Source organism: Carcharhinus amblyrhynchos, chromosome 16 (assembly GCF_965287045.1).
Source record: "Carcharhinus amblyrhynchos chromosome 16, sCarAmb.v2.hapA, whole genome shotgun sequence".
Taxonomy (NCBI): Eukaryota; Metazoa; Chordata; class Chondrichthyes; order Carcharhiniformes; family Carcharhinidae; genus Carcharhinus; species Carcharhinus amblyrhynchos.
Window position 1 is genome coordinate 9,889,702 of NC_137339.1, and position 13,595 is coordinate 9,903,296.

General features: G+C 41.1%; 1 protein-coding gene across 4 annotated transcripts in view; it reads right to left on the bottom strand.

The window, feature by feature from the left end:
- ncoa6 (nuclear receptor coactivator 6) overlaps positions 1-12,586 on the bottom strand; it is a 57,500-nt gene extending 44,914 nt beyond the window's left edge. For 3 of the 4 annotated variants that reach the window (XM_080204676.1, XM_080204677.1, XM_080204674.1), the window contains exon 1: positions 12,414-12,586. The gene's annotated coding sequence lies outside the window, so the exon portion shown is untranslated. Of the gene's footprint in view, positions 1-9,195; positions 9,272-12,413 lie in introns of all 4 variants that reach the window. The other variant, XM_080204675.1, reaches the window with a different exon arrangement.
- Between the last annotated feature and the right edge of the window lie 1,009 nt (positions 12,587-13,595).

A 13,595-nucleotide genomic window follows, 5' to 3' on the forward strand; every position in this document is an offset into this window, starting at 1 on the left:
CTAGATTAGTCAAATCAATGCTGACTCTCAGAGGTGACATTTGTTCAAGTCCTCTGTAATTCTGTACATGATTATATAATCTAGTATCCTTCGGAACTTAGATTATATATTCTAGTATCTTTTGTAACTTAAAATAACAGTGTACATCTACTTTTGGTTTCTCCTTCTCTCCTCTATTTAATAAGGAATTCATTTCTGTAATTTTCCAAATCCAAAAGGGCACAATTACTGAATCTGGAGCGTTTTGGAAAATTGTGACTCATGGATCTGCAATTTCCTCATCTTGGACACATTACGTGCTAAAGATTTGTTTATCTCTTTTGTCCCATTACTTTCTCCATTACCATTTTTAAAAATACATAAATCCACTCAGTTCCTCCATTTTTAGGTTTCCTTGTGCCACTAGTACTGTGCCCCCTTCCTCCATTGTGAGCACAGATACAAAACTCTCATTTCATCAGACTGCCACTTCTTCATTACCCACTGTAATCCCACCGACATCTGTCCTTATGGGCCTTACCACGCTCTCTCAACATATTTGTAAAGGGCTTTTCAGTTAGCTATGATGTCCCTTGCAGGTTTTTTTTTCACATTTTCTTTTTGCATCACATTACTTTCCATATCCATTTGTTGCTTTTTTTTTTACAGCTCTCCCAGTTTGCTGAATTTCCACATTTCCTGACATTTCTTAAGCCTTGAGCTTGATACCTCGTTTACTGACTGTAGTTACATAACGACATAAGTAGAACCTTTATCTTTTGTGTGTACGCACTGGTCTTATTTCATGTGTTGAACAAATCTGATGCATGAAAATAAAAAACATAACAGGTAGAAGTCGACCATGTGGCCCCTCAGGCTTCCTCCACCGTTCAATAAAATTAGAGCTAATTTCCAATCTCAATTGCAACTTCCTGTCTGATCCCCATATCCCTTGATTCCCTTAGATTCAAATAAGTTATTGATCTTATCTTGAATATACTCAACAATTAAACATCACAGCCTTTTGTGGTGCAGAATTCCAAAGATGCGTCCTATTGCTTGTCTATAAGAACATTTAAACAGTTCAGCCGAGCTTAATGCAATTAATACTTCCCATTCCTTTAACATTTCCTTGTTTCAATTAAAAACCATTGTTTGTGACCATTTGTCATCTCTCTCAAATCTAACATCAAATTCAACCACACGAGTCACTGAATCGTAGAATCCCTACAGTGCAGAGGAGGCCATTCGGCTCATCAAGCCAGACCCTATCCCCGTGACTCCATGTATTTACCCTGTTAATTCTCCTGACACTAAGGGGCAACTTATCATGGCCAATCCACCTAACCAGCATATCTTTGGACTGTGGGAGGAAACCGGAGCACCCAGAGGAAATCCATGCAGACACAAGGAAAATGTGCAAACTCCACACAGACAGTGACGTGAGGCTGGTATTGAACCCAGGTCCCTGGAACTGAGAGGCAGCAGTGCTAACTGCTATGCCACTGTGTCGCCCGCTGCTGCCTTATCGTTATATTGTTAACTAATTCTTGTTCATTACTCATCACTAAATTCAGAATGGTTTCTTCCATGATTAGTTCTAAAACACACTGTTCTAGAAACTATCCCAAAGACATTCTAACAGCTTTACAATTGAGCTGTTCAGCCCTAGCTGGTCTCACTGGAGGAAAATGGGATGCAGAGGCCTTTGTGGTACAACCCCAAAATAGTGAAGGCGGCAGTGGAGGACTGGAGTGAAGTTATGCCGCACTTAAATTGATCTAGTAAACAAGAACAATGAAGACATAGGAGTAGATAACTTACGTTCTCTGAGACAGTGCATGGTAAAGCACATGATTAAAAACAATCAAGATAAAGGCATATAATTATTGTGCATGCATCCAATGTAACTCTAAATGTAACAATGGTTTATGAATTTTAATATGGATCATACCAATAAAAGTTTAATGAATTAAATTGCATTGACTTGAAAAAATCATATTACTTCTCCTTTCAAAAAAACAAGAAAAGATCTCAGATTTCTCTCATTAGTCAAAGATTAAGTGTATTTATTATTCGTCACCAGTAGGCTTGCATTAACACTGCAATGAAGTTACTGTGAAAATCTCCTAGTCGCCACACTCCGATGCCTGTTCGGGTACACCGAAGGAGCAATTTAGCATGGTCAATACATCTAGCCAGCAGGTCTGTCGGATTGTGGGAGGAAACCGGAGCATCCAGAGGAAACTCACGCAAACAAGGAAGAACGTGCTGACTCTTCACAGAGCTTGACCCAAGCTGGGAATCGAACCTGGATCCCTGCGCTGTAAGGTAGCAGTGCTAACCACTGTGCCAAATAAGATCCAAAGATGACAGAAGAACAATAATTGAACATGAACACAATCTGAAATTAGGCAAACTGGGTGCACATTTATAAAAGGGAACAATTACACTTGAGGGAATGTCTTTTTACAAAATGTAAAAAAAGAATTGCACTCAGAGAAGGGAAATTTATAACAAAGCACATTTGCTAAAATCCCATTCCACAGCAGCACTGGCAAAAAATCAAGGTACAGATCACCCAGCCTGTCTGGTGCTCAGAAACTTTGGCAGGAATAATAGGAGGGATTACTATTTAAAGGGCAAAAAGCTGCAGCATGTTACGGTGCAGAGGGACCTGGGGGTCCTTGTGCATGAGTCGCAAAAACCCAGCCTGCAGGTGCAGCAGGTGATCAAGAAGGCAAATGGGATATTGGCCTTTATAGCGAGGGGGATAGAATATAATAGCAGGGAGGTCTTGCTGCAACTGTACAGGGCACTGGTGAGGCCGCAGCTGGAGTACTGTGTGCAGTTTTGGTCGCCGCACTTGCGCAAGGATATTTTGGCCTTGGAGGGAGTGCAAAGGAGGTTCACTAGGCTGATACCAGAGATGAGGGGGTTGGACTATGAAGAGAGACTAAATAGACTGGGTCTGTACTCGGAGTTTAGAAGGATGAGGGGGGATCTTATAGAGACATATAAGATAATGAAGGGGATGGATAGGGTAGAGGTAGCGAGATTCTTCCCGCTCAGAAAGGACAGCAGGACTAGAGGGCACAGCCTCAAGATAAGGGGGGGGGGGTGCAGTTTAGATCGGAGTTGAGGAGGAACTTCTTCACTCAAAGGGTGGTGAATCTCTGGAATTCTCTGCCTGTTGAAGTGGTGGAGGCTACCTCGCTAAATATATTTAAGTCACGGGTAGATAGGTTTTTGGTAGGCAAGGGAATTAAGGGTTATTGAGAAAGCGGGAAAGTGGAACTGAGCCACTTCAGATCAGCCACGATCTTATTGAATGGCGGGGCAGGCTCGAAGGGCTAGATGGCCTACTCCTGCTCCTACTTCTTATGTTCTTAAATTGGTGCAGCACCTTCAATCCTGATCTGGACAGGTCTGCTTTGGCAAACCAAGTTATTTCTATGATTGGTTGGGTTTCCAGGGAAGGAAACAAAGCAACTTATGACTGGAACTCGAGGAGAGCCAGCCAGATAAGTAAAAATCTATTTATCACTGAAACATCATATTTAATAATGGGATCTAAACAGGGTAGATGAGTAAAGGGATCTGATCACAGATCATTGAAAGTAGCAATGTTGGTTAACAAGGCCAAATACAAACAAAGCACTGTGATTAATTTCTAGAGGAATACAATTGAAAAGCAGAAAAGTCATTTTAAATTTGCAGGAACCTTGTTTAGACCACAATTGGATTACTCACACAGATCTGGTTTCTACATTGTAAAAGGATATAAAGGTGCAAATAAGATTTACATGAGTAAATTGCTGAGTCACATAGCATAGAAGGAATGCATTTGGCCCCTCTGAATCTATACTGGCTTTCTATAGACAGAGCAATCCAAACAGCCTCCTTCCTCCACTTCATCCCCATAGTCTTGCCAATTAATTTCCATCAGCTGACAATCCGATTTCCTTTTAAAATTGTGGACTGACTCCGTTTCTATCAAATTTACGGACAGTGTGTTCCAGGTCATTCCAAATTTCTGCTTAAAACCGTTCCCGTCACTTCTCCCACCACTTGCCCAAACCCCTCATCCTTGCACTATCAGCTAACAGAAGCAGGTTTTCTCTGTCTACCTTAACCAAACTTCTCAATCTCATATACCTCCATCAGATCTTCCTTCAACTTTTCTTTTTTTTTAAATTAATGAGATGTGGGCATTGCTGGCTAAGCCAGCACTTACGCCCATCCTTAATTGCCGTTGAGTAGGTGGTAATGAGCTGCCTTCTTGAACTCCTGCAATCTATGTAGAGTAGGTACACCCCCAGTGTTGTTAAAGTGTGTTCTAGGATTTTGCCTAGTGACAGTGAAGGAACGGTAATAATGATTCCATGCGAGGATGGTAAGCGGCTAGGAGAGCGGCTTCCAGGTGATGGCTTTCCCATGTGTTTGCTGCCCTTGTACTCCTAGATAGTGGCAGTTGTGGGGTTGGAATGTGCTGCCTAAGGGGCCTTGGCGAGTTCCTGCAGTGCATCTTGTAGTTGACACACACTGCTGCTACTGTGCATCAGTGGTAGAGGGACTGAATGTTTGTAGATGATGTGGCAAACAAATGGGCTGACTTTGTCCTGAGTGTTGTCAAGCTTAAGTGTTGTTGGAGTTGTACTCATCCAGGCAAGTGGATAGCATTCCATTACGTTCCTGACTTGTGTTTTGTAGATAGTGGACAGGCTTTGGTGAGTCAGAAGGCGAGTTACTAGCTGCAGGGTTACTAGTCTCTGACCTAGCCAGAGTATTTGTATGGTTAGCCCAGTTCCATAACAATCCCAGGACATTTACAGTGAGGGAATTCAGCAATGATGCTATTGAATGTCACTGGATGACAGTTAGATCCTCTCTTGTTGGAGATGGTCATTGCCTGACACTTGCATGGCATGACCGTTATTCGCCAATTATTAGCGCAAGCCTGGTCTTGCTGCATTAAAAAGTCTGGACATGGAATGCTTCAGTATCTGAGCAGTTGGGAATGGTGCTGAACACGGTGCAATCAGCAAACATCCTCACTTTTTACATTACGATGGAAGGAAGATCACTGATGAAGCAGCTGAAGATAAGGCCTAGGACACTACCAGAAGGAATTCCTGCAGTGGTATCCTGGAACCGAGATGATTAACATCCAACAACAACTACAACCATCTTCCTTTGTGCTAAGTATGATGCTAACCAGTGGAGGGTTTTCTCCCTGACTCCTATTGACTCCAGTTTTGCTTGGGGTCCTTGATCTGCACTCGGTCAATGCTACCTTCTCACCTCTAGAATCCAGCTCAGCTCTTTTGTCCTTGTTTGGACCATGGGGGTAATGAGACAATGAGTTGAGTGATCTGGTGGATCCAAACTAAGAGTGTCAGTGAGCTGGTTATTGCTAAGCCAGTCCTGCTTGATAGTACTGCTGATGACCCCTTCCATCACTTTACCGATGATCAAGAGTAGACTGATAGAGCAGTAATTGACGGGATTGGAGTTTTCCTGCTCTTTGTGTATAAGTCACACCCAGACAATGTTCCATATTGCTGGGCAAATGCTAGTGTTGTATCTGTACTGGGGTAGTTGGGTAAGGGTGTGGCAAGTTCTGGCGCACAGCTCTTTAGTACAATTGCCAGAATATTATCAGAACCCATAACCTTTGCAGCATCCAGTGTTTTCAGCCATTTCTGATATCATGTGAAGTGAATCAAGTTGGCTGAAGACAGACATCCAGAAGAGGCTGAGGTGGCTCATCCTCACTGTTTATACTTCCAAGTTGTGTATCACTGACAAATTTTGAAATTTTACTCTGTATTCCAATATTGAAGTTACTTATATATAGCAAAATACCAGTGGTTCCAGCACAGAAACACTGTCTACAATCCACCAGTCTGAGAAATAAGCATTTACCGTATCGTTGTTTCTATCTTAAAGTCAATTTTTTTAACCAAGTTGATACTGAGCTTCTTATTCCATGAGCCTTAATATTAATAATCAGCCTTTAATGAGGTACATTGTCAAATGCTTTCTTAAAATCCAAATAACATAGAAGTCAGGGTATAAGTCAACATTTTGGCCGGAATTTTACTCACAGGCCCACCCCAATTCCGACAGCAGTCAAGGTTTGGAGATCAGCATTCTCCATTGGCCTCAGGTGGGATTGAATGAACCTCAGGTGGATGTGCCGGTAAAATTCCACCCACTATGGCTCATAACTCCTTTATGAGAAGGATTTTGATTTATATGCTGAGTATAAAAGTGAACAACCAGTGTGGGTGGGCATCATTTTGAAATGGAATCAACATCTAGTGCAAAATGGATGTGTCTTAAACACCCACTTATTTAGCCAGAACAGTCCATATCGCCTGCTTGATCCCTTGTGGCCAGTTTAAGGTTCTGGCCAGTTAAAGATGCATTGGTGAAATGAAAAATTGAAACTTATTAATAACGCAAGAGCATAGCATGTCGAAGGCTGTGGTGGGTAGACATTTGACTAACATGGTGGATATATGTACAAAATGCAATTTTGAGGACAGAAAAATTTGATCAAATTATACACCAGGATGACTTACATGTTGTGATTTGCAGTAGAAAAATTCCAACACATTCCGTTTGTCAATGATACCACCAGGGTGGCCGAAAGACTGAACAAGTTGGAGCTTTTCCTCTAGAAAAGAGGCTAAGAAGCAACCCGATAAAGGTTTTTACAATTATAGCAGTGTTCAATCAGATAGTCATAGAGATGCTTTGACTTTTAAGGAATCCAAATCTAGGGGTCATAAATATAAAGATATGCCACTAATAAATCCAACAAGGAATCCAGGAAAATATCAATCCCTAGTGAGTGATTAGAATGTGGAACGCACTAACACATGAAGTAATTGAGTAAAATTGCATAAATGCATTGAAAGGGAAGCTACAATTTTTTAAAAACTTCTTCTTTGTCTTTTTTTTCCCTCTCTCATTACAACATTTCTTTCCCCATTTCTGCACCCAACATGGCTAATTTACCTTATTTCCTTCTCTGTCATTTCTGTGCTTCCTTCTCAATCCATCATTCACCAACATCCCTAATGCACCAGCGTCCCTGCTGCGCCATTTCCAGTAATTTGCTGAGCAAAGGTTTTGAGTTGAAGGATGAGGGGAAAATCTACAACTAGGTTCCACCACTCCTGCAAAATCTGATTATGCATCTTGCATCAGCTCGTTGCAAAGGGAAAGGAAAAGAGGAAAGGAACTCTGTTCAACACCCCCAAATAAAACTTCACAGATGTTACTGTTTAAAAAACACATGGCATCAATTTCTAGACCTCAAACTCAGTTTGGAGGGGCTTCATACAGTATTAAAAATGTTACAAAAAGTATAGATAATCTGAATCATATGTCCTATTCTATTATTACTCTATAGTCTGCAGCAGCTATCAAATAAATGATAACTTAAAACTTATTATACGTCTTAAAATACAGATCACTCATTTTCTATTGTCTGCCATATATTAACCTGTAATCTTCTAGTTAGTCGTTCAGTATCATTAATTGTATAATATAGTAAATTATAAAAGGGCAAGTGCAATAATCACAATACTATCAGATTCAGGGAGAGTAAATCATATCTGAATGATGAGCCATCAGGATTACAAAAGAACATGGAGGTTTTCATCATTCCACATTTATTCTTTATGCAATTAAATACATTACCAGAGTTATTGACTTATTCTGTCTTGGTAAGTCAATTTTACTCTCATTACATGGGACTCCAAGATATCTACCAGTGTCTGGGGATGATTTTATTCCGTCTTTCCTAATGAGTGCCATTGGTTTCTAATGAATAAATAAATCAAATTTCATTTTCGCTAAGTTAGTTCTAAGGTTGGTGTTTTGGAGCTAGAAACGAGGATGGAATTCTATGAAAACCCATGAATTAACATTTATCATTGGAAAAGAATAAAGAATTGTCTGCCTGAACAAATTGTGTATGCTTAAAAACAAACAAATCTGTCTTCCACATAACCTGCAGTTGAGTTTAGTTTATTTATTCGTGTCACAAGTAAGCTTACATTAACACTGCGCTGAAGTTACGGTGAAAAGACCCTAGTCGCCACACTCTGGCGCCTGCTCCGGTACACTGAGGAAGAATTTAGCACAGCCAATGCACCTAACCAGCACGCCTTTCAGAAAGTCACTTTCTTTCAGTACAAGGGTTATGGGCCAGCTGAGCCAAAGACATGGCGTTTGAGTGTAAGTAACTGTAAATGGCAAAACATATGTATTATTTTATTTCAGCCTTAGTCTCATGAAAATGAGAGGTTTTTTTTAAAAAAACTGGCAACATTTACACAATTTAAAGCTGCATCTCCCCTAGCATCAGTTCTCACATCTATCTCTGTTTACAACTTACTAGTTGATTTGCTGCGAATTTACAACATTGGCCTTATCATGTATCAATTGAACATAGAACATAACAGCGCAGTACAGGCCCTTCAGCCCTCAAAGTTGTGCCGACCAGTGGAACCTGAATTGACTACTTGTCCAAGATGTAATTATCAAAATAACTGAACTAAAACTTTGACATCTTTTGAAATATAGCCATTATAATTTTAGCAAATGTTTTATTGATTTTGTGACAAGTTATTGGAATATACAGATACTCAGTCAACACCCTTATACAACAAGCTGCCCCTACCAGTATTTGACATAGAGATTGATTTAAAACAAACGGACACTACACGTCAAATTAGTCAGGTAAAAATGTGCCAACGGGCAACAGAAACACTAGTTCAACTGTGTAACAAAATTATTATGCCTAAATTCTTGGCCAGTAACATAAGTAAAAATTGCTGTGATAATGTAATTAATTTTTTCACAAAATTGCTATCAGAGTCTCAAGCTGACATGCTTGCAAGTAAACTTTACTCAAATCCCAAAAACACTGCTTTGTGTTGAATTTTTTTTTAAATAAAAGAGTACATATTCTTTTATATAATGCTTGCAAACTATTTCAATGCTTCCACGGAGCATTATTTAAAAAAGACACAAGGCACAAAACTAAAGACAGCTTCTTAAATACATGATTGAAACAAGCATTAAGATGTGCAACTTGTAGGTGTTAATGCAAAAAAAAGTCTGTCAACTTCATGGACTGAGAAGGAAATGCAGACCAAGAACAATAGCCTTAAAATTCCAACATTTTCCCCCTACCTCATGTTTACTGAAACACGAATGAGGTGTCCTAGGGATTAAAGCTGCTCCCAATTCTACTAAAGCCTCAATTTACCTAAATGAGCAATCAAATCAAAAAAAATTAGTGTCGCATGTGGAGAATTATGGAAAACAGAACCTCAAGATTTGATAGCTATAAATATTTAACAGCAAGACACTGAAAGGTACACTAGACATATTCTGCGTAGGTGACAAACTAACTGAGGCTGCTCGGTTCACAGTAGTCCAGTGGTGCATCTCACTATTAAAAAAGCATGAATTATTCTCTGCCTAACCATTGTAGAAGAAAATGTGAAAGACTGTGCGATATTAAAACGGTTGAAAATCAGGCCATGTTCCTACACCATTGCTACTGATGAACTCAACAGCAACACTTGCACATAAGCGCAAGTAATGAGACAGAATAAGCCACATAAGGGGGAAGACAAAGTCAAACAATCAAAAAGTTCTTCTGAACTCTCCTACCTGTTGAAGTGCAGTAGAACAACACTATCACAAAATGCTATGCTGTCAACTTGTCAATTGTAACCATAGGTCCAGTGTCTCACAACCAATAAGTTCAGCACTGAGATGCTGTTGAATTTCAGATCTTGCTGTATTTCGGACCATAGGCAGTTCCAGTCCAGCCAGAACAGGTGGAGCCAAAATTCACTCAGTGTGGATACAGACCAAGACACTAGCAGCAAAGGGGATAACAAGTCATGTGCCACGAAGAAACAGTGCAGCACCTAGCCACATTGTCCAGGTAATTTTTTACTCAATTAAAATTGATGCATGACACATTATGTTCAATTTTGGTACGACTCCGCTTTTTGGACAGCCTATTTTGAGAGATTGTACTGTATGTAAAAGATACCAAAATGTTACACATATAATGTGTTCACAGTGCAAAGTATAAGCTACGTCTACCCTAATGTGCCACGACTGTAAAACTGCAAATCAATACAGTTAACAAAGTGTATCTTTGCATACCAGCACACTTCTCAACTAAATAAAGTACAATTTCACAGGTCTTTCCAGAAAACATTTTACTGGTGGAAAGAAAATATTTTATTTGAAAGAAACTAAGCCAAAAGAGATCAACATTCTACACTCAACTTAAAGTTTAAGTTGAAGAGCACGTTTTCCGAAAACAGTAACTTATTACATACCCAACAACTGGCCACCACTCATCATTCTACACAGAAAATTAGCTTAAATGGATCTCCCACTGTGCAACCACCAAGACTCTAACTGCAGCATGTAATTTAGAATCAAATAAGTCTTTAGTGAAACCAAAAGTTTCCCAGAACAACAGGTGACACACAGTATTACACACAGCGTCCTTTCTGTAGTGCCAACACGTTCAAACAACAGTACATCCCAGTATAAACAGATCTGTTCACTGATCAAAAGCTGAACAAATATTGACATTTAACTGATATTCAAATTCAAATGTGAGAAATTTATCATATTTTCAATAACTATCAAGTAATATCTAAATCACAAATCTCAGCAATCCCACCCAAAATCATTCCGCATATACTTGAAATTTCAATTTCCCTTTGTTGCTCCACTAAGCACTCATTTTTAAAACTTAAATTATCTCTACAAAAATAATGTTCAACAAACACTGACACAGTACAAAGGAACAAAGGAATTAGGAGCAGAAGTAGGCAAGTTCAGCCCTTCGAACCTGCTCTGCCATTCAATCAGATCATGGCTGACATCTCATCTCAAATGCACCTTCCAAACTGTTCCCCATAAACTCATGATCCGTTTTTAATTAAAAATATGTCTCTGTCTTGAGGAGTTAGATGTACTGGTTAGGTGAACTGGCCATACTAAATTCTCCCTCTGCGTACCTCAGCAAATATGTTGTGACTAGGAGATTTTCACAATAATTTCATTGCAGTGCTAATGTAAACTTACTTGTGACTAATAAATAAACTTGAAACCATTCAACAATTCAGTCTCCACCGTGCTATAGGTTCCACAGATTCACCACCCTCCGCAAGGAGGAGTTCCTCCTCATCTCAGTTTTAAGTCTATCATCTCTCAATCTATACCTGTAATCTGTTGCTCGAGATTGCCCATAAAAGGAAACATTTGGTCTACATTTACTTTATCAATCCCTTTTAAAATTTTATATATCTCAATCAGATCCCCTCTCAGCCTTCTAAACTCCAGTGAGTATAAGCCCAAATTGTTTAATCTCTCCCCATCAGTCAACCCTTTCATCCCTGGAATCAATCTGATGAACTCAATTCAAATAAACACATCATTATGAAAAAGTGAACATTATAAACCTCCTCACTGATCAAAATTTTAAGAGCCATAGGCTGAACAACAGATACCTAAGTTTAGTATTTTTCAAAACTCTAGGCACAAATTTAATAGGAAAAAAAAGCAAAGACAAGTAACAGAATAATTAAAATATATTCCACACACAACTACTTCTCTTCAACAAAGCAATCAACAAAAGGTGAAATGGCACAGCACTTCCTCATTTTTGCCAATCTGTAGTTGGCATTAGAAATAAGCTTCCACTTGCTGCACATTTACTCACATCGACTATACAAACTAATCAGAAAAGGCAATAGGTTTATCAAAGTAAATTTCAACTGCATTTAGTAAGACACAGATGAATTGGCATCATTGTATTTGCACGGAACAATGACAAACATTTGGATTACTGTCACTGTTAGACCATAAATAGTAAGGAAAGGTGACAAGTCGATTCAACTTTAAAAAGATAACGTGGAGACCAGCTGGATAGCTTTCAAAGAACCAGCACGGGCATAATGGGTTGAATAGTCTCTTTGGAGGTTTTCAATAGAAAATAAAGGCGCCACAACATCTGGTTAAACGGATTTTTAACATCTAACCGAGAGATTTGGGAATATGGGAGTGAATGCTTTTGGTAAAAAGCTGACAGATCCAGTTCTACTGGAGAAATAAAATAATACATATGGAGGGCTAGTTTGTATTTAATCATCGACAGGGAAATAAATAAGCAAACTGAAAGCCTTGGGGCTGTAATGATTGTGTAAAGGGGCAGGAGGGAAGGGGGTGCACAGGGCTCCAACACCCGGCACAATGGATGACAGCGGGCTCCAGTGGCACTGGGAGCCGGGGTTGGTGCCAGCTCCTGCTGCCCCTCCGTGCGGCCCGGGGCGCTTGCTCCCTTCCCACCCTCATCAGGGCCCCACACTCACCGGCCTCTGTCAGGCCGCCGGCCCACCAGCTCTCATGCCCCGGGCGAGGTTGACGCTGCTGGATCTTTCCGACCACTTTACTGCACCATCAATGTGTAAATGACTACCACTGTGAGCCCAGCGGGATCCACTCCCCCGGTTCCCGTCAACACAGACGCCAGCATCAAGGGATGGAGGGGTGGGGAGGGGGGGAGAACAACCCACCGGGTGACCCCACACACAGCCGCGCTCCCATTGGACCAGTCCCCTGGCAGCAGTAAGACACTTTCCCATAGGCCTGAACGTCAGCCAATCAGCATCACCCTACGCCAACGTGATGACATCATTACCCGTGCCGTCACACCTTAGCCGCCGGAGAGCCCCGCCCCTTCCCAAGGTTGCGCGTGCGCATTCCCCTAATACGGTTGGGCATGCGCAGTCACCCAGCCCGAGATATGGTTGCGCGTGCGCACTCCCCTATTATTGGATGGGCCTGCGCAGTCTCCCCGCCCGGGTTATGGTCGCGCGTGCGCACTCCCCTATGCTTGGACGGGCATGCACAGTCTCCGCACACGGATTTGGCGGACTGGGCGTACTGATTTCGCTCCTGTTGGTGTCGCGCGTGCGCACGCCTGCTAAAGCCGGGCATGCGCAATCCTGCCCCGTTCCTTCGGCACTTCATCATGTTCAAGGGTCAAGTACTAGTCAATGGGGTTAGATGACCTGACGAAGGAACAGCGTTTCCGAAAGCTTGTGGGTTTACTATAAGAACATAAGAAATAGGAGCAGGAGTAGGCCATCTAGCCCTTCGAGCCTGCCCCGCCATTCAATAAGATCATGGCTGATCTGTCGCTGCTCAGTTCCACTTTCCCGCCCTCTCCCCATAACCCTTAATCCCCTCTCTTATCAAGAACCCATCAACCCGCGTCTTAAAAATATTTAGCGAGGCAGCCTCCACCACTTCAACGGGCAGAGAATTCCAGAGATTCACCACCCTTTGAGTGAAGAAGTCCCTCCTCAACTCCGTTCTAAACCGCCCCCCTTTTATCTTGAGGCTGTGCCCCCTAGTCCTACTGTCTTTTTTGAGCGGGAAGAGTCTCTCCACCTTTATCCTGTCCATCCCATTCATCATCTTATACGTCTCAATGAGATCTCCCCTCATTCTTCTAAACTCTAACGAGTACAAGCCTAGTTTATTCAGCC